The sequence below is a fragment of the Tursiops truncatus genome, chromosome 11 (genome assembly GCF_011762595.2).
Source record: "Tursiops truncatus isolate mTurTru1 chromosome 11, mTurTru1.mat.Y, whole genome shotgun sequence".
Classification (NCBI taxonomy): Eukaryota; Metazoa; Chordata; class Mammalia; order Artiodactyla; family Delphinidae; genus Tursiops; species Tursiops truncatus.
Genome location: NC_047044.1, coordinates 90,986,913 through 91,010,808, shown reverse-complemented (window position 1 = coordinate 91,010,808; position 23,896 = coordinate 90,986,913). Strand labels below are relative to the sequence as shown.

The 23,896-nt window shown below is 40.7% G+C and overlaps 1 non-coding gene and 1 pseudogene across 1 annotated transcript; one reads left to right on the top strand and one right to left on the bottom strand.

The window, feature by feature from the left end:
* Positions 1-1,662: 1,662 nt before the first annotated feature.
* Positions 1,663-23,055, bottom strand: LOC101333990 (mitochondrial intermembrane space import and assembly protein 40 pseudogene; annotated as a pseudogene).
* A 147-nt stretch (positions 23,056-23,202) lies between these two features.
* On the top strand, positions 23,203-23,277 carry TRNAA-AGC (transfer RNA alanine (anticodon AGC)). The gene has a single exon. It is a non-coding gene; the product is annotated as a tRNA-Ala (tRNA).
* The last annotated feature ends 619 nt before the right edge of the window (positions 23,278-23,896 follow it).

Sequence of the window (23,896 nt, the reverse complement as noted above, 5' to 3'; positions counted from 1 at the left end):
ATTTTAGGTAATTATGAGAAACATTTATATAGATATTTCCCCCTTACTACTCAAGAAAAGTATTCTTTTTAAAAAATTAATTAATTAATTAATTAATTTGTGGCTGTGTTGGCTCTTCATTGTTGCGCGCAGGCTTTCTCTAGTTGTGACGAGAGGACGTTGCTCTTCATTGCGGTGCATGGGCTTCTCATTGGGTGGCTTCTCTTGTTGTGGAGCACAGGCTCTAGGCGCTCAGGCTTCAGCAGTTGTGGCACACGGGCTCAGTAGTTGTGGCTCATAGTCTTAGTTGCTCCATGGCATGTGGGATCTGCCCAGATCAGGGCTCAAACCCATGTCCCCTTGCATTGGCAGGTGGATTCTTAACCACTGTGCCACCAGGGAAGTCCAAGAAAAGTATTCTTTCGTGAAGAGAATATTTGAAGACACTCCCAGAACTGACAACAAAGATATGAGAGAGACAGTGATATGATTACCAGGTTTTTTTTTAGCTTGTACAGGAATTTCCTCATGTGAGATGGGCAGTATGGTATAACCCAGGCAACGGAAGCTATAGAGGAATACAAGATCTCCTATTCCACCTGTCTCAGGAGGAAAAGCAAATCATGGCCACACCTTTCAGAGCCAGAAGTAGCCTCATGTTTTTAGTCATCCATCATCCATCCATCCATGAATCCGTCTTACAAATTTATTGAGCATTTACTATGTGCCAACACAAAGCTGGAAATATAGTGGAGAAAAATGCAGATATAGATCCTACTCTCATGAATAAAGAGTGTTCTTAGATCACAAATTTAATCAGTGGCCCTTCCTCTATAGACATTTGTTTAGGCAACCAGCTGGCCCTAGAGAAGACCAAGTGATGTGTTTTCTCATTGGACTGACATTTTTTTCCTTCAGGTAAAAATCACATTTTCCTTTTAATTGACACCATTTCCTCTCTTGGGTGCTACTTTGGTAATGATTAGGTCCCCACCTCTCAAGAACATTGCATCTGAACAGGCTGAGACAGAGCCAGTGTGAACACAGACCCCAAACCAGGGCTTTTGGAATAACAAGAACAGAAAAAAAAAACCAGCCTTTCTCTTCACTTACAAAGGAGTCACTCAGAGGGTCCAAAGCTCTGTTTTCCAAATGTAGAAAACCTGGAGCTCAATGCAAACTGGAAACCAAAATATATCAGAAATGAAGCATAGCGCTTCGTCAAATCCTCAAGGTCTGATCTGCCTGCCTCTTCTACAAGGAATGGCCCGACTCCAGTATTTTTAAAGGAAGATGTTTTGTTTCCATTTCACTTTCCAACTAGCGATCAAATCTACTAAAAGGGATACAATGAATCAGAATAAGTCCGCTCACTCACAAGACACTCCCAGATAATGATTATTGGTTGCTGAGTTTATTCAGCACATTATTTCAAAGCGGCAAAATTCAGGACAATCTGAGAAGAGAATTCAAAAGCGGCAGCTGCATTTGCTGATAGGTTCATGCGAGACGCACATTCTTACAACCCGTTTTTCAGTGTATATGTCAAGGGGCCAAGACCCCTGATCAGCACAATAAGTTATTTTGTCCATTACAGTGCACAGCACAACAGAGGCAGGGACACTTCCTTGGAGATGTTCACACGCTCTGAAGGAGGCCGGAGCCCAGCGCCCCGGGCCCTCATTAGCTGGACCCCTCCTCTTCTTTGGTTACGGTGGCCTCAGAGGCAGCCGTTTCCTCTAATCGATCCGCTGGCTTCTCCTCTTTGTCCTGGGGATAGAGGTCCGGGTACTTCTGCATGTGCTCCTGCGCGGAGTTGGTCTACACAGTCCGACCCCTTGACATCCTCTGCTGCAGTGGAAGCAGGAAAAGCCCACCTTGAACTGTTCCCCACGCGGGCCGCTGGCCATCCCCCCAAGGCACGGGCAGTTCCAGCTGATGTTGTCTCCGTGGGGCAGCATCCGTCCGTGCTCCTCGTACGGATCATTGGGGTCGTCGGCCGCCAGCTCCGCGTTCCTTGGAGTTTCATGGTCTTCTCTGGTTACAAATATGCTTCGATCCTTCCCTTCCTGCTGGCTGTAGGCCGTGGTGCAGCCCGGCGCCCCGACCTCGCGGCGATTGTGGACGTGGCCTCACGCCGTGACCTCTCCGCTACGGGGCGGGTGCCTTTGGAGCGACATTTTTATGGGCACTCAGCAGTACTTTTGTTTGCAGAACATTGCAAAAAACACTGATGAGAAGCTCAGACTTCAGGGAGAGAATGAAGGAGGAGGAAGGTTGACAGAGCTGCCAGGAATTACTGTGGGGAGGAGTTTCTCAGAATGGTATGTCCTGGAACATACACCAAGAGTTATCCCTTTTCTATAGTATTTCTGTGACTAAAATAATGGTATAGTAATAATGAAGCTAATATATATCGCCACCAATTCCACATCTTCTGCTCTCTGTCCTTTCTTATCCTTTCTCTAAGTCTTTTTCAGACTGCTACTAGGCATGTTGTCTTTTTGAGAAATTTTCTTGGCTCCTGTTAGATTTTTTTCTTTCAGTTCCATGAGATTCAGCTTTATTTACAAAATGTTGGTTTTATGAGTTCATATTATTCTTTTACTGGCAGCTCTAAAACCCTTTCTCTTGCCAGTAAAGGGAAAAAGGCAAAGAAGAGTTAGGAAGCAACATCTCTGAAGATAAAAAACAGAAATCACTTTCTAGGACATCAAAAGGCAATGAACTGAGAAACACCTAGCCAATTTCATGAGACAGTGCCGACCTCTTAGCTCTGTTCTAAGGGAAGCCCCTTGCATGGATTCTACATCTCAGATTTATTAATCCACATAGCTTCCCATCCATCAAATCCCTGTCTTTTTCTTAATTTGTCTTAGCTGAACTAAATGAAAATCAATCTTTGTTGAACTCAAGTTTGGGAGAGCATCTAGGGAAGTCGGGGCACAAACTTCTGGGGAAAGGCGAAGTCTGGAGGTTAGCTGAGCTCTTGGTTCAGAACAGCTGTAATTTTTCTATTCTTCCTGTATAGATGATTTCCTCTACCCTTTTCTTTTCTATTAAAAGCTTCATTTTAAAAAATATGATAACAGATATCAAATAAAATTACACAACTATCCAAGTAATATTGATATATCATACATCGTCTTTGCTACATACTAAGTACTGTGATAATCACTTTTTATTCACTGTGTTCTTTACTTCTCATAATAATCCTACATACTGAGTATAATTATTCACATATTATATATGAGAAACTTAAGGCTCTAAGAGGTTACATATATATATATATATATTTTTTTAAATGAAAGCTTCTTTCTTTGTTTTTGCTGTGCTGGGTCTTCGTTTCTGTGCGAGGGCTTTCTCTAGTTGCGGCGAGCAGGGGCCACTCTTCATCGCGGTGCGTGGGTCTCTTACTGTCACGGCCTCTCTTGTTGAGGAGCACAAGCTCCAGACGCACAGGCTCAGTAGTTGTGGCTCACAGGCCTAGTTGCTCCACGGCATGTGGGATCTTCCCAGACCAGGGCTTGAACCCGTGTCGCCTGCATTGGCAGGCAGATTCTCAACCACTGCGCCACCAGGGAAGCCTCAGAGGTTACATATTTAATCCAAGGTCACACAGCAATTAAATGGCAAAGATGGGATTCAAACACAGGGCTGTTTGATTTAGAAGAATATGATTTTAACCACTGATACAATCATACAGTATTCCCTAATGTTCTGATACTTACTTAAATAATTCTGTGATTGTGTCTACAGGGATCCTTGAGTTCCCAGTTTCAGAGCTAAAGATAAAATTAAACAAAGATATACATACTTAACATAATGATTTATTCAATGTCCTTTAAAATATGACAATAGAGGGCTTCCCTGGTGGCGCAGTGGTTGAGAGTCCGCCTGCCGATGCAGGGGACATAGGTTCGTGCCCCGGTCCAGGAAGATCCCACATGCCGCGGAGCGGCTGGGCCCGTGAGCCATGGCCGCTGAGCCTGCGCGTCCGGAGCCTGTGCTCTGCAACAGGAGAGGCCACAACAGTGAGACGCCCGCGTACAGCAAAAAAAAAAAAAAAAAAAAAGACAATAGAAATTAAGGATTTGCATATTGCCACTTAATCCCAGATAGTTAAATGACTTATAAAATCAGAGAAAGGGATGCATTAGGTATTGGAACCTAAGTCCCTCATTTCTTTATCCAGCACTCTGCACACTAAACTGTCTTGTCCAAACAAGCTCCAACTCAAATATGTTGCTTCCTAAAACCTTTCATCTCACTTCAGGAATCACCAAGTCTCATCCCAGTCTATGAACACTCATGTTTGCTGACTGTCATCTGGTTTGGTATAAGAATACAGGCTCCATGGTGTCTACAAAGCCAACTTCTACAGTTACTTAGACCCCAAGCAAAACTGGAAATCTGGGCTTAATTTACAAGATGCTCCTTCAACTCAAAGCAAAATAGAGAACAGGTTCTGCGTCTCCTATCTTTTCGGGCCTTATAAAACTTGACTCACAGGACTGTTGGATGGATTAAATAGGACAACACATGTAGAGCACATCCATTAATCACTGGCATGTAATGTCATGGAGTACACACACACACACACACACACACACACACACACACACACACACACACAATGTTATTTCCAGAAAGATAGGTTTAACTCCATTGGTTTAGTGTTATTTTGGTTTTCCCCCAATAGTCAAGGAATAGATTGTTAAGAATGACCAAAGCAGAGGAGAGTAGACAGAAAGTGGGAGTGATTGAATCAGCAAGGTCTCGTCCAATGGGAACTAAATTGGAAGCTGAAAGAGCTCAATTTATTTCTGACGCTGCCATGCAATGCCTATGTGACTTTTGAAAAAATCGTTTACTTCTCTTTCTAAACATGTATTGAAATAGACTGCTATAATTGTGTGCTTCTAGATTATTTCATCCTTGGAATAGATAAACAAGATAGAGAAATAATTATATAATCCAGGGTTTGAAGGAACACTGTGTTCTTAATGCTATTTTGAAAGTGGTTCTTCCAGGGCTGACTGGTGTTTGGGTGTCCACCCTTGAGCTTGAAAACCACTAGCAAGATGCCTTGCAAAAATTTCACTCAAATCACCACCTCCCAGCTGGCCCTCTCTGCTGTCATTTCCCAGTGCTGTCAAATAACTTCATTCATTCAAGATGGACACTGATATGCTTTGAAATCCTTGGAACAAAAGAAAGCAATCTTTTTAGCCGGGGTTTGGTCGGTGGAGAAAAATCTCATGGCAGAGATCTGAAACTCTACAGTTCCTCTCCTTTGTTTCATCATCTAGTCACTGCAAACCCTGGAAATAGGATGAAATTCAGAAAAAGTTGGAAGAGGACAGAAAGGAAAAATTTCCAGGTTAGTAGTAGGGAGAGTATAGTGCAGAACACGTCTGCTGGTCAAGGTAAGAAGTGAACAGGCTGTGAAATAAGAGATTGTTTCCACATCTGACTCCTCCCTGATAGAATTGTGATGGAAAATGCTGCAGTGAAATGTGGGTTGGGATGACCTGTGGAAATGTAATTTAGCCTGCCCACTGCTGTTCACTTAAACAGTCCTGTAACCAGTGCTTGTCTGAATCTTGGTGGCATCATCCCTGACTCTGATTCTTCCAATTTATCATTCTCCCTGTTTCTTGTAATCTTACATTATTTTTTTCTGGCCACTATGAAATTTTAAAAGAGATTTTTATTTTGTTGAGGGGATGAAGGGATTTTTCATTGGAGTGCTTTCTCTGGCTTTTGGTAGGAGATAAATGAGTGCAAGTAAGAATGGGATCAAAAGGAAGGGAAGAGAAACTAAAGGGAACAAGATGTAATTTTTGGTTTTGTTTTGTTCTGAGAGAGCAACAGAAGGGCAGGAGAAATGGATATGGGGTGGGGACCGGGATGAGTAAGGAGGAGAGTCTGGCGTGAACACTTGCTCTCTCACCAGACTGTGAGGGTTTTGAGGTTACCCGCTGGATCTTTTTATTTTTTTTAATTTATTTTTTATACAGCAGGTTCTTATTAGTTATATACTTTATACATATTAGTGTATATATGTCAATCCCAATCTCCCAATTCATCCCCCCCACCACCAACTTTCCCTCCTTGGTGTCCATACATTTGTTCTCTACATCTGTGTCTCTATTTCTTCCTTGCAAACCAGTTCATCTATACCATTTTTCCAGATCTCACATATATGTGTTAATCTACGATATTTGTTTTTCTCTTTCTGACTGACTTCACTCTGTTTGACAGTCTCTAGGTCCATCCACGTCTCTACAAATGATCCAATTTCATTCCTTTTCATGGCTGAGTAATATTCCATTGTATATATGTACCACATCTTCTTTATCCATTCGTCTGTCGATGGGCATTTAGGTTGCTTCCATGACCTTAGCCACTGGATCTTATTCATCTTTCTAACATACAACAGCTGCCCAGTGCTTGAATTGAGTCAGTAGCCTATCCCTTTTATATCCCCAATTCTCTGGTGACATAGTAGATAGTGGAAAAGAGCATGCGCTTTGTAGTCAGCAGGACTGAATTTGAATTCTGCTCTGTCACTAAGTGATCTCTGCCATTTCTCTGATTCTCATTTTCTTTATCTGAAAAAAATGGGGGTGCTGATGGAAAATAGTTTATAAAGTTGTAGTGAGGATTAAATAAGATAATGCATGTGAGCATCTAGCAGGCACAGTGTTGGCATATGGTAAATGTTCCATGAAAGTAGTTCTTATTATTCTTGCTAATTAGTGATGTGACCCTGGATAAGTCATTTCCTCACTGTAGCATGTGAAGGATGACAATTGTTACATAAAGTGTTGTATAGATTTAATGAGATAATCCTTGTAAACTACCCAGTAAGTGTCTGTAATATAGTAGTTGCTCATTAAATGTTAGTTCCCTTCCTTATATTCCCAGCTGTCTGTCCCATTCTTTTCTTTCACTTTTCCTCTGAATGTAACCAGTTCTCTAACCAAACTGAATAACTTGTTCTAAGATGTCCTTCAGTGTTTGTCATCACATCTTTGCTCATTTAATTGCATAATCTCTTTTTCTTCATTCCTGTCTCTGTCTATTGCAACCTTGGGCATCTTTTAAGGCTTATCTCAAATACCACCTGCTTCACTATGTATTACATAAGTAAGCTTCCCAACTAGGTTATCTCTCCTTCCCTAAACAATCCCTTAGCATTCTGTTTTATTTCTTTAGTAGTGCACACCTTCTTCCTCTCTGAATTACAGGCATTTCTGTTCTCCGTATGTGCCACACACCCTTTCCTCAGCTATTGATGGTACAATCACAGGTCTCTTCCCCTTCTCACCCCAGGCACATTTATCCACCAGGGTCCAACTGACTATCTAGGAAACTGTCATCTCTGGAAAGACTGGATTCTTTCTTGCCGAAAGAAGGAAAAGACTCTCTTGTTGAATTCACGTATTGAGTTAAATGCCTCTGATGTGTCCTCATAGTAACCCTAGGACACCCTTTCATAAATCACACCCGGTTTCACTGCAAAATACTGAAATTGTCTGTTTACATGATAATGAATTTTAAGCTCCTCAAAGGGAAGTCAGGGCTTGTATTCTACTCATCTTTGTAGCCCTAGTCCCATACACATTGTCTTACCTGCAAACCTTGTTCAGTGCTTGAAAACTGTAAGAGCTCAGTGAAGTTACCCTTAACAATCCGCTCCCGCAGTCTATCATAACACACACTAAATATATCTCTGCTGTTTAGTTGAAGGATAAATTTAATTCCTTGCAAAGATAGGAAATTGCTATAATCTGAAACACAAAATAATTATAAGTATGCTCAAAGAAGGGAAAAATACTATTTCACTCGTATTTTTTCTACCTTTGGCTTATATGGTAATCCAACTATTAAATTAGCTGATTATCCACTTTGTGAAATAGCAATGTTCCTGAAAAATTTTCAGATGATAACATTGTAAAATCAAATTATAGTGTAAGTACAGGAAAAACTGTCCTTTCTCTTCAAAGAAAATCACTTGAGTAGCAAGAATTCCTCTGGAAGAGCAAAACAAGAAACGGTCCCTTACTGTGTGTGGGATGTAAATTTTCCCCTTGCGAGTTTTTCTTTCCGTGTAGGTTTTTACACATGGATCTGCTGGAGTGAACCTGTATATACAAGTTGAGGTCATAGAAAGAAACTGACTCCATGTACAGCACCAAACGTTTGCAGATTACAGATATAAGAATTTCAGTGGGGCTTCCCTGGTGGCTCAGTGGTTGACAATCCGCCTGCCAAAGCAGGGGACATGGGTTTGAGCCTGGTCTGGGAAGATGCGCATGCTGCAGAGCAACTAAGCCTGTGCGCCACAACTACTGAGCCTGTGCCCTAGAACCCATGAACCACAACTAATGAGCCCGTGGGCCACAACTACTGAAGCTCACATGCTTTGAGCCTGTGCTCTGCAACAAGAGAAGCCACCGCAATGAGAAGCCCGCACACCACAACGAAGAGTAGCCCTCACTCGCAACTAGAGAAAGCCCATGTGCAGCAACGAAGACTCAACACAGCCAAAAAAAAAAAAAAAATCAATCAATCAATCAATTTATATATAAAAAAGAATTTCAATGGACAGAAAACAAGAATATAGGAAGATGGCCAAAAGGCCATCATTAATTAAATAATTAAATTAACTACTTTTTTCATTAAGTTAAAAAATGAATAATATTTATTAAACAGTTTCATTTCTTTCTTGTCTTCGCTTTTTTTCTGGTTCACCAAAACAAGCCTCTCATCTATGCCAACTATCTTAAAACAAAGCACAACTTTTGTTAGAAAAGGAAAAATGTGAATGTCTTATCTAGAAGTAATACACAAAAAGTTCATTCACAAAAAAGAGAGACTAAGGCTATCTCCTCTCTCTCTACGTGCACTTTTTTTTACGCTCACTGAACATTTGCTGAATAGCTGAAAGGAAGAAAATTTTGTGCCATTTTCGCCTTTCCCAGAAGTTGTGCTGTATTTCTTGGAATGAATTTCAGTACTTTCTTTCCGTCTTCAGATGACATATGAACTTTCTCACAAGGTCAGCAGCCAGAGGTGGAGGATTTGTGGGGATACACATTTTGAAGCCAAAGATTCTTGGGAACGAGAAATAACTCAAATACAGATATGGGCTGTTCTCTATACCGTGGAATCCTGAGAAGAGCAGGGCTTAAATACTTAATATGTTGGTGCCAGGGATAAATCAAATGGACAATGGTGCAAAAGTAAAAATGTTCCTGCAACAATTGGAGGTCAGTTGGCAACTTTAACTTGGACTTCTCGGCCTTACATTTGGTCTTCATATTGTGCTTTGTACCTAAACTCACCCCTTCGAGGGCCAGGCACAGTTCCTCTGGCTGAGATTTTTCCTGTGTGTGCTCAAGGAGAAGTAAAAAAACGGACTCGCTGCTCCTCGTGCCAGCGTGTCTTTCTGTTGCACAAAAAGAAAGCAACCACATGGACTGCCATGAAGAGATTTGGCAAACCTGGCTTGTAGGGTTGATTTCCATATGGTGTAAGATTAGAATTAATTATTCAAACGAGGGCAGTTAAAGAACCCTCAGGCATTTTGAATGTTCTGGAAAAAAAAAAAAAAGCTCAAGAAAGGAAAAGATACTGGAACATTTCAGTGAATATCTAAATAAATTTATACAGGTCCTGGCATATAACTTATTATTTAAACTATCTAATCTAGGACTTAAATGATACTTTAAAGAAAAAATTCCCACTAGTGACATGCACAAAAATTGATTAAAAAAATAGAATATATGCATACAAAAGAAGCAATTCTTAGTACTCTTCAAAGAGGATTAGGATAAAAAGTATGCAAACAACTGAGCAAGTCTATAATAAAAATCCATAATAAATGCATGTAAATACAAAGTATAGTCTAAAATATTATCTTGATAAAGAGAATATAGTTTATCTTTACAAAGTTCTTATGGGGACGCTTGGAACTGTCAACTGACTTGTCCAAAAAGATGTCATGGCTTGAATGCCTTGGGTTTTACCTGACTTCAAACAGTTCTCTGTGTGCATGTTTATATGTGAGTGTAGATATAATTTGTATTGGATTATATATCATTTATATTAGACTATAAGTATCTAAAAAGTGAAGATTATGTATTTTAACATACATAATATCTGTATTCTAATATAACACATGATGCATTGCTTGGCAAGTAGTAAGCACTTAATAATTATTTGCTAGATAGAATTTATAAAAACAAGTCAACATATTACTGACAAGGCAGTTTCTAAGCACAATAATGATAATTCATTCACTTGCTAATTTTTCTACAAGACTTTTTTCTTTCACACACACACACTGTATTTTATTTTTACAAGAGATAAATAAACGGACACCAAGCATTGTAAATGGATGACCACAAGAAAAGCAACAATGATTGCAATCACCAAACATGAAACACACTCATACTACGTCATAATATTGACATTTAGTCCAGTAATCCTCCACTGTAACAGCTCCTTTACTTTGCAGTGAAAATTGATTTCTACAAGACTTTTAAACTACTACTTACTTTATTCCAGATACTGTTTTTTTTTATTTTCTCTTGTTAACTTTTTTTTAAAAATTTTTATTGGAGTATAGTTGATTTACAATATTGTGTTAGTTTCAGGTGTACAGCAAAGTGAATCAGTTATATGTATATCCACTCTTTTTTTTGTTTGTTTAGATTCTTTTCCCATATAGGCCCTTACAGAGTATTGAGTAGAGTTTCCTGTGCTATACAGCAAGTTCTTATTAGTTACCTATTTTATACATGATAGTAGTGTGTATATGTCAGTCCCAATCTCCCAGTTTATCCCTCACCCACTTATCCCCTCATAACCATAAGCTTTTCTACATCCGTGACTCTGCTTCTGTTTTATAAATAAGTTCGTTTGTACCCTTTGTTTAGATTCCACATATAAGCGATATCATATGATATTTGCCTTTCTGTGCAGATACTGTATTAATTGGAATTCATATCTGTCCTCAAGAAAATTATAGTCTATAGAGAGGATGATATATAAACAAATAATTATAAATACTGTGTGAGAAAGTCTTAGTTATGTAAAAAGCTTTGTGCTGTAGAAAATAGTCTTAATAAGGTGGTAATTCTAGTTAATGTAAATGGGCCAAACTCACCAATTAACATACAGACTATTAAAATAGATTTTTAAAAAGAAGTCTAATAATATGTGTTCTCTCAGAGAGAGAGAGACACATTAAAAAAAATATATATATATATATATTATGAAGGAAAAGTACAGTGAGTTGAGAAAGTACATGACAGAGGATCTAGACTTAGTTTAGAGGGTTAGGAAAAAATTTCTTGAAGAAGAATATTTGATCTGCAATTTGAGGTATAAAAAGAGTTAAATGTATAAAGGGGGTAGTAAGAACAGGAAGAGAAAGAGTCTTACAGGCTCAAGGAACAATAGCTATATAAGTTGTAAGGTGGAATTAGGCTTTGTGATTTTTTTATTTTTTTTTTGCGGTACGCAGGCCTCTCACTGGTGTGGCCTCTCCCGTTGCGGAGCACAGCCTCCGGATGCGCAGGCTCAGCGGCCATGGCTCACGGGCCCAGCCGCTCCGCAGCGTGTGGGATCTTCCTGGACCGGGGCACGAACCCGTGTCCTCTGAATCGGCAGGCGGACTCTCAACCACTGCGCCACCAGGGAAGCCCAGGCTTTGTGTTTTTAAAGGCACAAGATCTTAAGTGTTCTCATAACACACACACACACACACACACACACACACACACACACACACACACACACCACACAAAAGGTAGCTATGTGAGGTGATAAGTGAGTTAATTAACTTGACTATTGTAATCACTTCACACATTATATACCTTAAAAAATCATATTGTATAACCTAAATATATACAATTTTTATTTGTCAATCGTATCTCAATAAAACTGGAAAAAAAAAAAAAGACATAAGACCAGGTTGGGGAATTAGGCAGGACCATGTGAAAATGCCAAAGATCTAACTTCTTTGAACCTTAAAGGTAATTGAAAACCATTGAAAAAGTTTAAGAAGGAGAAGAGTGATATAATTATATTGTGTTTAAAAAAAATGAGTGGCTGCAGTGAAGAGAACAGATAGGAGAGAGGTAAGAGTTAACACAGGGAGATCAATTTGGGGGGCCATTGTCGTAGTCCATGTGCTAGAGTGATGGGAGCTTAAACCAAGACGATGTTGAAAAGGAAGAAAGGAAGAGGGATATGAAAGTCGTTTCGAAGGTGATGTTGAAACAATGAATGCAGAGGTAAAGGTGTGGTGTCAGAGACGGTTCCTTTGCTTCTGCTTTGCACAACCGGTGCTAATTTACAGCAGTTCGTAGTTTGTGGGAGAAATCAAAATGGATATGGTGAGTTGAGGTGCTTTCGTGATATCTAGGTAGAAATATAGAGAAAGTGGTTGGTGTTCAGTGTCTGATTTGAACTGGAAATACAAATCTGAGGGTCATCAGCCCATGCAAATAAAATGGTTACATTTATTTTTCAAAATAAATGAAAATACACCTTTTCCTAAACAGGTTCCCACCTGTCTTCCTCCACAGAAGGAACGGCTTGGTACTCAGGGATGGATGAAGGGGATGAGTCCTTAGGGGTAAGCGACTGTGATTTCCTTTTGCTTACTATTTTTCAACTCCTTTACCAGGAACAATAATAAGCCAAATAATGATAGTAATAATAATAAAACCAAACAATATATTGCACAATCTCAACAAAATTAAGTTATATATAGTGAATTTAAACCAAATAAGCTCACTGGGATGATTTGCTCAGAGTAGGCAATCAATATGCATTTGTTGTTTGACCAAGTCACACGGGAAATATTGCTAAATCACTTTTATAATGATGGCTTATAATTGAGTTTGTTGTAAGAACCATGACTATGACCATAACTACTTCTACACTCTCCTTTAAGAAGACAAGAGAAAGCCTTTCCCAATCTGGAGGGGATGACTTTGGCTACCATAGTTCAGTGACAACATAACCTCAGACCCAAAGTTTCAGTCTGTCACTTAGCCTTTGGTAGGCCATGGGACTTCACAGCTAATATAATTTGGCTAACACAAAGTGTTTTATAAGACAGGCAACGTGGAAAGAACTCGGTAATTTTGCCAAAGTTTTTAACCACTCACCTTCCCAAATACTGCCTCAGTCAAATTAATTTACAAAGATCTTGTATTTTTTTTTTAATTATTTTTTTTAATTTTATCTTCTTTGCGGTACGCGGGCCTCTCACCGCTGTGGCCTCTCTCGTTGCGGAGCGCAGGCTCCGGACGCGCAGGCTCAGCGGCCATGGCTCACGGGCACAGCCACTCCGCGGCATGTGGGATCTTCCTGGACCGGGGCACGAACCCGTGTCCCCTGCATCGGCAGGCGGACTCCCAACCACTGCGCCACCAGGGAAGCCCCAAGATCTTGTATTTTTCGTGTCTTTTTCCATCCCCTCTCTAGGGACCAAGGACTTGGCAAGAACCTTAGCTCTAATAGCCCCATGGGATCAGGCTGAACAGTCATCTAGAAGGACCAGAAAAAGACACCAAGTTCAAATTATTATCAAGGAAAGGAAGTCAAGGGGTAAAACCAGAGGGACAATATATTATACCTTGGGTCCTAGGGTAGAGTTTAGGGATGTGTAGACAGGAAATGTGGCCAGAAATTAAGAGATCAGTAATAGGTCTCCTAACCTAGTGCAAGGAAACAAGAATATGGAAAAAGGTCCAGAATGTAGTTGTGAATAAGCAAGGGTGTAGGAGTTTCTTTTATTGGGGCTGGGAGGATGGGGGCATTTAAAAGCTCAGGATCATCTCAGACACCTGGGTCCTTTTGCATCACACCCCTCCTTTCTTTTGGATTGCTCGCCTCTCCCTTTGCCTACCTAAATCCTTTCTATTTTCCGTGGACCAGCTCAGGTCCTATATCTTGTGTAACCATTGATACAATATTTAATTGGCCTGAGAACTAGTGGGCAAAAATCTACTTGGGTAAAAATCTATTTCCTAATAAAAATGCCAAGTCATAGTAGTATGTTTGTTTTAGGAGGTAGATGTTGCCATCTTTTATGTGTCTTAAAGAATTTTGCCCACTTTTCCCCAGAACTTTCAGTGAGTTTTTCTCTTCTTTTGCTACTGAAAAATTGCTATTTTCAGGAAATAATTACTGAAGATGTTTTAGTTCATTAAATTTAATGCATCATATACTTATTGTGGGTTAGGAAGCATGTTTTACTTACATTGCTTCATCCACTTTTTAAGAAAAATAATATCTATTATTTATGAAGTCCAAAATATATTCCAGATATTTCACCTTTTTTATTTCTAATTTTCATAAAACCCTTCCAGATATGCATGTTATCTCCATTGTGGGTTTAGAAAGGCTAATTTGCTCAGAGGTTGAACCAGTAAATGTTGAGGCTGAGATCAGAGCTCAGGGTTGAGTTCTCTCCTCTACTCCAGGCTGTCTTGGAATATTTGTCAACTTGATTAATCTGAATTCTTGATTACATAGTTTATGTCCCTCATCTCCTAGAACTTCTGTGGCCATCTCCAGAGCCAGCCTTCACAGGAGCCAGAGAGAGAGAGACCCACATTTTGTGCCTCCTCATTTCAAATGAGAAAAACTTCAGTTTCTTTCTTTCTTTTTTTGGTTTTCTTCTTTCTTTTATGCCTTCACTATTCTTTGTCCTTTTACTTGTTCATAAACACTCATTTATTTTTAAAAGTAAGTTTTCAATCCTACTTCCCACCTCCCTGATGTATTTTTCTATCAGTAAATGCCTGGTCTAATCTGAAAAATTTCCAAAGGCTCTTTAGGTAACTAGCTAAATTCCAAAAAGTTAATTTGTTCAGCTGGGGCTGCTAATTTGTGTGGCCTTCCTCTGGGGGGTGGGGGAACATACATACAGTTTCTTAGAGTAGAAAACCAATAGATTCCAGCAAATTTATTCTTGGAAGAAACCAAGCTAATCTGTATGCCCCAGACAGCTCTGAGTCTTCTGATGGTCATGGTCATATGCTCGTACATTATCAGGTCATCAGAGACATGGTGGTGGAAAGAAACTATTGAAAACAGGTTTGGGGATGTATCCCAGGGATCAAAACTATGTATTGAGTTCTCAGTGTGTGCTACATGCTTTGTAAAGATGTATATATATAATATATCATAGATAAGAAATATATAAAAAATATTATATATATATAATATATAATAAATTATGGCAGTAGGATGTGATCAATGCTGTATTATTCAGGGCCTGTACCGTGTGCTAGGGGAGCCCAGAGAGACCCATTTGACTGGGGCCCTTGATGACTTGATGAGGGGCCACCAACAGGGAAGGTGCGGTGGGCATTCTAGGTAAAATGAACAGCTAGTGCATAGCACAAGCCAGGGAAAGAAAGGAAAAACAAAGAAAGTTTGTGAAGTGCGTGATGTCTGCTTACTCTGGAATATTTCTCAAGTATGATAATCAGTGCTTGCTCTGTGTCAAGTCCTTAACTTGTGCTATTTCATTTAATCTTCAGCTAGGAAGTTAGTTCTGTTATTATTCCCATTTTACATTGTAGAAACTGGGGCACAGAGAAATCAGTAACCTTGAGAAAGTTCATGCTTTTATTACACCGTTAATAAGTAGTAGAATCAGGCTGTCTGCCTCCAGAGGCTGTGCGCTTAACCCCATGTTATACTCCCTCCTACCAGGCCCTTCCAAGTGTTTGTTGAACTAGAATTAATATTAGTGTGGTTCCTGCTATGGGTGTGGTTCCTTCTATATTTTAATAGCACTTCACAAAATCTCCTGAGGAGAAACAAAAAGGAGCAGAGCCCAAAGGAAATGAAAACCCTTAAAGGTGGAAGAGAGAGAGCTGAAAACAGACTCAATCCTGGATTTAGTTATAGGTCTGAATACCGTGGTGGACAGGAAGTGGTAAAGGTTACATCCTTAGTTAACACTAGAAGGGCAGTGAGTGCCAAAAAACATGGAAGGCAAGATTCAGACAAAACGTGTCTCCTTCACGGGGATTAATGTGCCAACTTTTATAAAAGGAAGATAAAGGATCCTACTAGGGTTCAGGTAATTTGTTTTTTTTCTGTCATGTGCAGCTTGTATGACTGTCAGCTGCCTTTAGGAACTTCATATATTCTTGGCTTTATTATTCACAGAGGCGATCTACATGGATCTGAGGCAATAAGCACACGTTGGAGCCTTGGATTCCAAGGGCTTTGAGCGAGCAGATTTGCGAGAAAAGAGTGAAAAGGAAACAAGGAGGAGGATGTTTATTTTTCATAAAGAAGCCCTGCCCTCACTTCCTGAACTCAGACCACTCTAGACTTTTTTCCATTTTGCGCAATGTTTGCAACACGGAATAAATTTATTAAAACCAAACAAACTAGGCATTGAATTTTGGCATTGAGACTCAGACAGAAATAGTATCAGCTGCTTTTGAGTCGAGTCTAATGATTGATTTACAAACCAGTGGTAGATTAAGGCTGTGCTGGAATGAACTGAACCAAAGTTATTTTCATTCTGAGGGGACGATAGGGAGGCAATATGTCTGTCCTGGCGCCCAGGACAGGAACTAGTTAGTCAGTCGGTTCTGCCCTCCTTTTCCTTCAATTTTCAAAACTGAAAATGTTAGTTCAAGGAACCCTTACAATCACTTTTCCCACCACCTTATTTTATTTTATTTTATTTTTTGCGGTGATGCGGGCCTCTCACTGTTGTGGCCTCTCCCGTTGTGGAGCACAGGCTCCGGACGCGCAGGCTCAGCGGCCATGGTTCACGGGCCCAGCCGCTCCGCGGCATGTGGGATCTTCCTGGACTGGGGCACGAACCCGTGTCCCCTGCATCGGCAGGCGGACTCTCAACCACTGCGCCACCAGGGAAGCCCTCCCACCACCTTATTTTGCGTGGCGGAAACTGGGACTCAGAGAAGTAAGATGTCTTCCCCTTCTGAGCATGGGATCAAACAATACATCACACAGTTACCAGACAGTACCTACAAAGGGGGATTTTCCGTTTTGGCTCTTCTGGGTTGAAAACCCAAAGTGGGAACAATTCAGCTTGCACACAGGTGAGCACACATTCTGAGTCAACTCTTTATTAATTGATAGACTCTGCGTTTAAGGATTCTCCTGTTTTCTCCCCTCTACTTCTCAGCCATTCGAGGCTGCCTTTTATGGTGCCTCTGGACAAGGGTGTGTGCGTGTTTGCGCAGGACTAGTTCACTGGAGTTTCTTAGTCCGGGCCAAAGTCAATGTGTATTTTTATATCTCAGAATGCTTTCCATTCTTCATCTCATTTTATCCTGACTGTATACGTGTGAGGAGATAGAAAGTTACGATGAACTCCATTTTACATGCAGGGAAAAGGAGACCGAGAGATGTTCTCAAGATGACATGCTGAATTTAATGGGCAAGTCCAGATTCAGACCCAAATGTCTCTTCTCTCACCTCAGTTTTCCTAACAGCAGGCCTCTCTCCCACCATTCCCTCCCATTAATATGAATTAGAAAAGTGTCTGATAAAGGAAGACTGGAAGGTACGTATGCTCCTATGCTCATTTTCACAAAAGATGCTTCTGGTTAATTTGTCCAATATGTTAGGCTAATTTTAAAGAGTGTTTGGATTCCTAAGAGTCACTTCTATTTTGGACTTTGTTATCGTAAAATTTAACTTTCCATGTCTACACTAAAAGAGACAGATCCTTTCACATGCTTCTTTGTGGACAATCCATGCCCAACCCTTCTAGTGGAAAATCATTTTACTGTGACAGATGATAAAAGACTAGATGTCTTAAAAACAAAACCCATGACAGTCTTTTAAGAGCTGAGCAGAGGAGTAACTCTGATGGAAGGCACAGCTGCTTGGAGAGGTGACTTTTTCCTTAACGAGATTCCTATTCCCTTGGAGTTTCTTCCCTTTCATACAACTGTGACCACTTCGATCCGATCTTAAAGGCTCGATCTCTCCATAAGAAGAAAAAAAATGAAACCTTTTATCTTGTTGGATTTTTGAGTATCTGTTTATTTAAGGATAAACTGAAACATGGTCAAGAATTTGTGGAGGTGCATGAGAAATTAATATTGGCTTCACAAATGAAACAGCCTTTGCTGTGGTTTGGGTTCTATTCCATTTTTGGTGACTAAGAGCTGTAACTATTATATGGTCTGTTCTAAATGCATCCCTTTTAAGATCTTGCTTAATGATTATCACAGCTTTCCTCATTCATTCTTTACTTATCTAGCAACCAAATCCTTTTAAGTTTATTCTTAAAATTTTATCTCTTCTTGGAACTTGAGAAAGTTGTGTTTAAAATCGGATGTCTTGAAAACTATGTGAAAATCGTGTTTGTGACTTTTCGGAAATGGCTTTTGCTAAGATACTAAAATGTCACCAGAATCACACGATTAGAAAATGGTGACTTTCTCCCTGAGGAAACGCTGATGAACTTGAATATTTTGTAATTTAGCCAATTGGAAAATGAGACAGTGGAAGGAGAAATAGAGGGTCATAAGTTGATGACAATTCTAAAACTGTCACCCTTAGTAAGTTGCCATTTTAAGACCTGGTCTAGCTTCCATAATTATATCCAGGCTTAACCTCACTGACTGCCATCCTTTTCCAAATACTAGCTGGCCCCAACACAGCAATAGTTCTCTGACCCTTTAGCCCTTGCCTTACAAATCAACATCCCATCATTGGCGAATACCATTCTTGCATTTCACAATCATGTAAATACCTTACCACAAACCACCTGCCTGCCCACAAACACCTAACATTTCCACTTACTGACTGACTTAGCCTCTTCCCCTCTCCAGCCCTGGTATATTACTAGTGGTGTGAAGGGAAAAGAGCAGGTGGAGTGAGCAGAATGAGTCAATCCAAGTAATTATTTCCCATTTTCTTTCTGTGGCATGTTTGTTTGCCTAAGTGCAGTGGAGTGCCCTCTGGGACCAGTAAGATTCTCATGATTATGGTGATAAAAGTGGAGAGTGCAGGACCAGGCCAGAACTTTCAATATACTGTTCAGTATGTATCTGCTTCCTCCTGGATACTTCGTTCCCTGACTATGCCCCTTTGTGCTATCCCCTCCTACGAACTCAACCTGCCTCAACATCTCCCCCATGTCATCACCCGGAGCAACATCCTAGGAAGAGGTAAAGATAGAGGGAGAAGTAGAGACAGAGACCATGAATTGTAGGAAAGTCATAAAGGATGGACATCAGGGTTGGTAATTATTAACAAGAAAGTGAACATACCAGAGGGAATGAGGAGCAGGAAGTGGAGACAGGAAGGTAAGGCACCATTGACTCTGAACATAAGGGAAAAGATATTTAATAAGTGATATGATAGTGTTTATGAAATTGAGTTGGTATAAATAAGCATTATGGTCAGAATTGAGAATTAAATCTAATGTTAGTTTTTGCTCGCTCACAAATTACTATTCAAGTCTTCGCTTTCCCTTTGTTGAGTATACATCATCATCATCTTTAAAATATTTGAATACTTACTGAGTACATTAGAAATTCAGACCATGTTGGAAGGAGTCATTGAGAGGACATTGACCTGTGACCTGGACCTGGGCACCTGGAGGCTCCTCACCCACTCCCCTGTCCTTAGAAGGTAAGTTCTGCCCACTGTTCTCATAGCTGGAGCCATTTCAAGGACACGGCCTTGAGACAGTAACGTGTTGTTGAGGCCATCTGGACAGTATACATGACTGAACCCTGTTAAGATCTCTGTATAAACTTTTAAGATTCTGGTGGGCAGGTGCAGAGATCTACTAGTCTCTCGGCCACCCTAAACAAGCCTTGGATGAAGTCCCCTTGCTGATTAAAACTGCCACCTGCTGACCTGGAGTGCTCTCTTTCTTCTGTCTCTCCTTGCTCTTAGTGTGCAGGGGCCAATTTTAGGTTTCACCTGGGGAGCTCTCAAGTTTGAGAACCAACAGACCAAATTCCCAGTTAACTTCATATTTGTCCTCTACTGGGAAACCAGATGGCTGGGGATGGGAAGGGGTGAAGTCAACATATGGGGTCTAGTCTGTTTCCTGAAACATCTTCACTGCATGGGAGACACAATAAATGCTTGATGAAAGGATGAATGGGTGAATGACTGTGAGAACAAGTCACTGGAAGCCTGCTCTAACCCTTCTTCTGAAGATAACATAAGCAAACATTCACCCCCAATCCCAATTCAGTGAAGTAGCTATATATTTTATTTGATAAAACAAATTTATTATTTCCTCATTCTTTTGCATAGCAGTGGTACAATGATTATGGTAGCCTGAAAGAAGATACTGTGGTGAGCAGATCACCCCCAACTTCTTTAGATCAGAACCACTCTTCCCGTATGTCTGAGTCCATTCAGGCTGCAATAACAAAATACCACAGACTGAGTGGCTTATAAACAACAGAAATTTATATCTCATGGTTCTTGAGGCTGGAAGTCTGAGACCAGGGTGCCAATATGGTTGAGTGAGGGTCCTCTTCTGGGTGGCAAACTTCTAATTGTATCCTCACATAGTGGAAGGAGAAGGAAACTCTCTGGGATCTCTTATAAAGGCACTAATCCCATTCACAAGGGTTCCACTCTCCTGACCTAATCACCTCCCAAAGAGCCCATCTCCTAATACCTAATCACATTGGGTGTTGGAATTTAATATATGAATCCTGGGGTCACACAAACACTCAGACTATAGCAGCCCAGCTGCTGGGTGTGTTGACAGATGACAGTTCTCAGCAGAATTCCCACTCACTAACTTCAAACCCAGAGATTGTCCTCTGCTAAGGAGAGTCACCTTGCCCACAATCACACCCTTTCCTGTGTGTGGCTTGCATCAGATGATCAACATCAGGGTATAAAGGCCCCACCCCCATTCTCCAATTTGGGATAATTCTGCAAGGACATTTCAGCACCAAACAGCCCCATGGGATGATCTGGATATTGTGTGACTATATCACAGCCCAGCTTTTCCTTCTGCCCAATCCTACTTTCTTCATTTCCTCACAGGTCCTAAGAACACCCCCCAATAAACTTTCTGCAAGGAAATTCAGTCTCAGAGTCTTCTTTCTGGGAAACATGACCTGTAACACTACACTTTAAATTAATTAATTGATTGATTTGTTTATTTTTGGCTGTGTTGGGTCTTCATTGCTGCGCGCGGGCTTTCTCTAATAGCGGAGAGCAGGGGCTACTCTTTGTTGTGGTGTGCGGGCTTCTCACTGAGGTGGCTTCTCTTGCTGTGGAGCACAGGCTTGATGTGCATGGGCTTCAGTAGTTGTGGCACGCGGGCTCCGTAGTTGTGGCTCACGGGATCTAGAGTGCAGGCTCATAGGTTGTGGTGCACAGGCTTAGTTGCTCCCCAGGATGTGGGGTCTTCCTGGACCAGGGCTTGAACCATGTCCCCTGCATTGGCAGGAGGATTCTTAACCACTGTGCCACCAGGTAAGTCCAACACTACATATTTGTTAATTTTTAAATTCTTCACTACAGCTGGAATTAGGTCAAATCTCATCTATTTTTTCTTCCTCAAGACCAGGCTAAAACCATGTTACTGTATTAAGACTAGTAGGTCTAATGTAGAAATTGAATCCTGCTATTAAGACTTAGTGCAACTGTTTGGACAACGACACATTAAAGTCTGGATTCCACACAATTTTTCAGAACCTATACATGTAGCTTAACCCCCTCATCCTTCACTCTCCCTTACCTTCTGCTCCTAGAGTCGCTCAGATATTTCACTGTGAAGCTCACAGAAACAATGACCTCTGGTTGCAGAATGGAAAGAAAAAGAATGACACCCTGGCCTATCTTGGAAATGATTAGAATGAGGGTGAATCTCATGCTTGTTTACAAAGGTATGACTTTAAATTTCATTTGTTTCTTTGATTTCTTGAGTACCGTTTCTTCAAAGGTTCAAAACTCAAAAGAAGTTTTAAACATCCTTCTTTTTCTATTCTTAGGTCTCTGTATGTAAAAGTGCTGTAATTAGGAGCATGCGTCAGATATATCCCACTTCCTGTTCTATTTTCCTTGCTTAGGAAACCAGATCCTTCCAGAAAGGTGAAACAAATAGGACTGGTTCCAAGCTCAATTGTGAAGTAAAGTTTGTCCATGATGAGCCTCTCCCCTTTTGTGGTAGACTCTGTCCCTTTGTTGTTCCTCTTCCCCAACTCCGGGGCTCCTCAGCCCACTGCCAGCCTCCCATCCATCCCTCTCCACAGCACCCTCTTCTCCTTTATCCAGCTTTCTCTGTCCTAAAGTTCTCTGAATCAGTCTGATGGCTTCCATGCTGCCTGTTGTCACTACAACTGAAACTTCCCTGTTCTATAGCTCATCACCCAAGGCCAAATTTTCTCTCTTAGGAGGCAACTTTGCCTGACATCCTTGTAGTTGATTAGTAAGTATTTAAATGAATGAATGAATATATGAATAAATGAACTGTTCTCTAATAATGCACCACTTGGTACCCATCTTATCCCTCCACACCCAAGGTATACGTGTATTAATAAGGGTCTGATGAAGACAGTATGCCTTCCTTTGTAGCATGACCAAACTAGGTGAGTTGGGAGAGAAATCTCACGACAGGTGAGTGTGAGAGGATTGTATTAACCGTATGTTTCTGATGCTTTGACATCTGGGGCCTTGCTGACCCTGGAGAGATTGCTCCTCCCAGAGCTAGCCAATTCTAGAGGTCGTAAACAACTCATCTGCTAGAGTTTCTTTCACATGCAAGTTAACAAGTCCATATTCTGTACCCATACCACCTCCTTTACTGAACTCTCACAAGGCTCTTACACTCTGGGACAAAATCCATTTGCCCTAATAACACCAGGGCCATGTTCAGGGCAACCAGCGACAGCTTCTATGGCCCAGAGTCTGCTGAAATTATTCAAACCAGCCAATCCTGCTTACCCTGCCTTGACTGTTCCTTCCCACAAAAGCCACGATGAAGGCTCTTGCCCATATTTCCTCCTTGTTTCTTCTGTCTCCTGACCAACGCTGGTGTTTCCCCATGTGGCCCTTTGTGACATGGCATGTGCCCTCCTCTTGGGAACTGTGAGTAACAAACTATCTTTTCAATGGCAATCATCTCCTGATCTGTTGGCTTCACCATACATGGATAATAATAAAGCCTACATTCAAAAAAATTATTTCAAAGAAGGAGGGGGTGTAGCTCAGTGGTAGAGCACATGCTTAGCATACATGAGGCCATGGGTTCAACTCCCAGCCCCTCCATGTTTGATTGATTAACAAAAACACAAAACTTTAAAAGTTGTTTCAACTACTACTCCTGAAGGAAGACTTTCCTTTGCCATAAGTTCTGACAATTGGAGAAATGACCATTACCCAGAGAAGACAGGGTAGCATTAAACCAAAAAATAAAAGTAATGAAAAACTTACTTAATATGTATTATCACTCTGGGATTTCAAAAACTCCTATGAATTATTATTGTATTATCTTCAGTGAACTGAAGTTCTAAGATAGAAAGTGTTTTTTCCAAGGTCACAAAGCCACAGGCACAGAAGAGGTGAGACTCAAATACAAACTTTCCTGGCATTGCTCTGACTCATGCCCTCCTCCCACTCCTGCCTTCTGCTGTAGTCTTCCAAACCTTCTAATAGATTTTAAAAGGTTCTATTGTATAACATCACCACTTCCTTCATCCTCTAAGGAAAAAAGTATGGCAGTCTTGCCAGCTAGGACCAATAAATGACTCCACAATGAAAAATAGCTGTGATATATCTAGATATTTCAACAATAATATGGCCTTGGGAAAATGAATCTAGAGTCTTAGGAAGATATTACTCAAAGACAGAGAAGATCTAAAGGTGACAGAAGTTTATAATACTAAGT